The following is a 4,667-nucleotide window of genomic DNA, read 5'->3' as shown; positions in this document are numbered from 1 at the left end:
AAGTTGAACTCCTTCAAAGAATCGGGAAAGATTTTGCATTTTTTGCAGTCAGGTTAACGGTCTTCGCTGGTTTGATGTTTTTGGCCAGTCGAATAGATTAAGCCAGTTAGACAATTTGAACTATTTGAACCAATTCAGCTTCATGGTGCAGTTAAAAACGTGTAACTAGTTTGACCATTTGAGCTACCTCAAGCAGTTAAGTATTGCGCAACTTGTGCAGTTCTACAGCATCGAAATCAGTGTAGGAACACTCATTGTCTTCGGCACCGCCAACCATTACATCCAAAGGTGTCCTCATGTCTCTACCGAACATGAGCTCGAACGGGTTGTGCCCCGTGGAGGAACGAAGACTACTGCGATAGGCCATCAGGCAGAAATCAAGGTGCTCATCCTGTGTAGCTGGATTATCTTCAACTCTACCTTTCAACATGCTCCTTAAGTTTTTGTGCAGATTTTCTACTTGGCCATTGCACTCAGGGTGATGCGAACTGCTGAGCGTCTTGTTAATACTCAGCAGCTGGCACGTTTCCGAGAATGTTCTAGACTCGAAATTACGGCCTTGATAGCTATGAATGCTGTCAGGCACACCAGATCTGCAGATCCAGTTCCTTACAAGCACCTTTGCCGAGGTTGTGGCACGCTGGTTGGACATTGCAAACACCTCAGCCCTGTTAGTAAAACTGCACTGAACTGTTAAGATGTAGCGGTTTCCTCTCCGAGACCGTGGCAAGGGAGCCACAATGTCAATATGGATGCGTTGCGTGGGGTTGCCGGAGGTAAATGACCACAGTGGTGCTCTGGGTTTCGCCCTTGGCTTACACTTGGCACATGTCAGACATCGATCGTAGTAACAATGCACCTCTTTGGTCGTGCCAGGCCTCCGGAATCTAGCTTTCATCTTCATTAGACTCTCCATTCCTCCCAGGTGGGCGCCAGCAACGCCATCATGAACTTCGAGAAGGGCCTGCTCCACTAACTGTTTCGGTGCAACCATCCCCAGTTTAGCTTGAGTAGTGTGGGCAGCTGACTTTATATAGAGAACCCGCTGTTGTAGCAACAACAGTTGAAACTGGGCCCAGACAGCACGAGCAGCACACTGCATCGACGTGAAGTTCCTCAACAGCTGGTTTCCTTCACTCTTTCAACAAACGACAAAGTACCACGCTGATATCTGGATCATCTCTTTGGGCCTGTGCAACCACTTCTGGGTACCAACAATTTCTCACTTCACGTGGGGTTTCACCGACCGGAAGGTCTCTAGCAACAACCGTAACTTGGGATAATCCTGTTGGAGTAAACGATGGACAATTCCCATGTTGTCGTGTGGGCCTTCTAGACAAGGCGTCTGCATTATTGTGTAACCTCCGCGGGTGACGTTGTATCTCAGAATCATACTGTAAGCGACCCAGCCAACGGGCCACTTGCCCTTGAGGCTCTTTAAAAGACATTAGGCAGACTAATGAGTGATTATCAGTCCTGAGGCGCAATTTTTTGTCCCACCAAGTAATAGCGAAAATGGTCCATATTGTTTACCAGAGCTAGCATCTCTAATCGAGTCCCGCAAGAGTACTTTTCCTGGTCATTCAAAGAACGACTCCCGTAAGCTATCACACGCTCAGTGTCATTGCATTGCAATCGAGATAAAAAAACGCCAATGCCGAAGAGTTGGCTTGGCATCTGTGTCAAGTACGAATAATCCTACATCAGGACTAAAATCGGGATATGCCAAGACGGGTGCAATGGTCAAGCGATGTTTCAGTTCATTGAAGGCACTTTCTTGTTCCATCTGCCACTGGAAAGAAACACCCTTCCTCGACAATTCGTAGAGTGGTTCTGCGACGATCGAGAATCCAGAAATAAACCGCCTATAGTAATGGCAAGACCAATGAAGCTTTGGAGCTCTTTGATGTCTACTGGGGTTGGCCAAGTTCTGACAGTCTGGACCTTGTCAGGGTCAGTCTTGATGCCATCTGAAGAGACAACATGCCCTGCGAACGAAACTTCTCTCTTTAGAAACCGACACTAAGTTGGCTTCAGCTTAAGAGCAGCAGTTCGTATCCTGTCAAATAATAACCGTGGGCTATGCAGATGTTCCTCGAGGGAAGGGGCCCAGATAATAATATCATCCAAATACGCAAGACAGTGTGTCGAAGTCGGTTCACTGAGTGCTAGATTCATCAATCTGGTAAATCTAGCTGGCCCATTCGTGAGTCCAAAAGGCATAATCCTCCATGGGAATTGTCCACGATGGGTCGAGAATGCTGTTTTGGGCCTGTCCTCTTCTTTTACTTGCATCTGCCGATACCCAGACGCCAAATACATACAGGAGAACCATGGGCCACCACCCAGCGCTTCCACGACATCATCGGTCCTCGCTAACGGTATTGCATCTTTCTATGTACACAAATTCAGTTTGCGGTAATCAATGCACATACGGTAACTTCCATCATGTCTCCTTACCAAAACAACCGGACTGATCCAGGGGCTCTGCGACTCTTCAACTCTACCATTCGCTAGCGGCTCGTCCAGCTGTTGATCTATGATCTCCCCCTGGTGCTGTTGGCAACTAAATAAAACTGCTTTAAGTAGCGTTTTCCCTTTTTAAATGCTAGAATACGCTGCTCTCAGCTTCATTGCACCATAAACATGTGTTCGCTTGTTTTCTGTAAAATTGCCCTGTTTCCAGCGTTATTGCAACGGAAAAGATGTTTTGCAAGGCTGCAGCGAGTCACGCTGATTTTTACTTGGTCTTACTTAAAACAACGTTTTTGCTTGTTTTTGGCTAGGTTCTGCTGTAATCAGCATCATCTTTCTGTGCAGAACGTTTTCCTCTTTGTTCGTTACCAAACTTCACCTTTGACGCTCTATATTACCGAAAGAATGTTTTGGTTTGTTGGCAACTAAATTAAGTTGCTTTGAGCCCTATGTCACACACAAAAAAAGCGTTTTTCCCTTTCTGTGTTTAAAATACGCTGCCATTAGCTTTATTGCAGGAAAAACATGTTTTGCTTTGTTTGCAATAAAATTGGGCTGTTTCTCTTGATTTCACTCAAAACTACGCTTTTGTTTGTTTTTTGCTAAGGTAAGCTGTTTTCAGCATTATGTTTCTGCGAGGAGGCTTTTCCTTTTTTTCCAAGTTAAACTTCGCTTTTGACCCTTTATCATACGGAAAACACATTTTGGTTTGTTGGCAACCAAATTGGAAGCTTCGAACTTTATGTCAGAAAAAGCAGCGATTTAAATTTCCGCCAGAAAACACGCTGCCTCAAGCTTCATAATACCGAAAATATGTTTTGGTTAGTTGGCACCAAAATTGAGTTCTTTGAGCTTTATATCGCAAAAAGCAGCGTTTTTGCTTTTTGTTTGCTATAACACGTTCCACTCACACAATGGTCTGTTTGCCGTAAAGTTGTGTTGTTTCCATCGTTATTGCACGGGAAAAAGGTTTTCTTCCAGTTTGCAGCGAGTCACCCTGCTTTTCTCTTGATTTTACTCAAAACCACTTTTTTCTTGTGATTGGCTGAGTGACAACGGTTTTACTAGTTTTTGGCTAGGTTACGTTGTTTTCAGCATCATCTTCGTGAGAACAGCCTCAATAGCGTTTTCCCTTTTTAATTGCCAGAGTACGCTGTTTTCAGCTTTATTGCACCAAAAACATGTTCTTGCTTTGGTTACCGTCAAATTGGGCTCTTTCTAGCGTTATTGCACCGCTCAATGGATTTCTTTTCCAGTTTTTTGCGAGTGACGCTGATTTTTACTTGATGGCACTCAGAACAACCTTTTGGCCTGTTTTAGTTAAGTTACCCAGGTTTCAGCATTATGTTTCTGAAAGCAACTATTTTCTCGGTTTTGTAAGTAAACTACACTTTTAGCGCTTTATCTTACCGAAAACATGTTTTGGTTTAGTTGCAGCTAAATTGGAAGCTTGCAGCTTTATGTCAGAAAAAGCAGCCATTTAGTGTTTCGTTGGAAAACACGCTGCTTTGAGTTTTATAGCACCGAAAATATCTTTTGGTTAGTTGGCAACGAAATTGAGCTTCTTTGAGCTTTACATCGTAAAAACCAGCGTTTTTGCTTTTTCTTGGCTACAAGACGTTGCACTCAGCCTTGTAGCACAAAAAAAAATGTTTTGGTCTGTTTGCTGTAAAGTTGTGTGTTTTGCAGTGGTATTGCACCGGAAAAGGTGTTCTTTCAGTTTGCAGCGAGTCCGCCTAATTTTTCCTTGATTTGACTCAAAACAACGCTTTTACTTGTGTTTGGCTAAGTTACGCTGTTCCAGAATCCTTCTTCTGAGAACAACCTTTTCCTCTTCTTTCGTGAGCAAACTACACATTTGACGCTTTACATTACCGGAAAGATGTTTTGGTTTGTTGCCAACTAAACTAGGCTGCTTTGAGCCTTATGTCACAAAAAACAGCGTTTTTTCCTCGCTGTGTTTAAAATACGTTGCGTTTAGCTTTATTGCAGGAAAAACCTGTTTTGGTTTGTTTGCCGTAACAGTGGGCTGTTGCCAGCGTTATTGCAGCGGAAAAAGGTTTTCTCCCAGTTTGGGGCGAGTAACGCTGATTTTTACTTGATTTTTACTCAACGAAACGTTTTCGTCTCTTTCCGGCTAGGTTACGCTGTTTTCAACAATATGTTTCTGAGAACAGGCTTTTCCTTTTTTT

The sequence above is a fragment of the Pocillopora verrucosa genome, chromosome 7 (genome assembly GCF_036669915.1).
Source record: "Pocillopora verrucosa isolate sample1 chromosome 7, ASM3666991v2, whole genome shotgun sequence".
NCBI classification, from domain to species: Eukaryota; Metazoa; Cnidaria; class Anthozoa; order Scleractinia; family Pocilloporidae; genus Pocillopora; species Pocillopora verrucosa.
Note: the sequence above shows the minus strand (reverse complement) of the source record.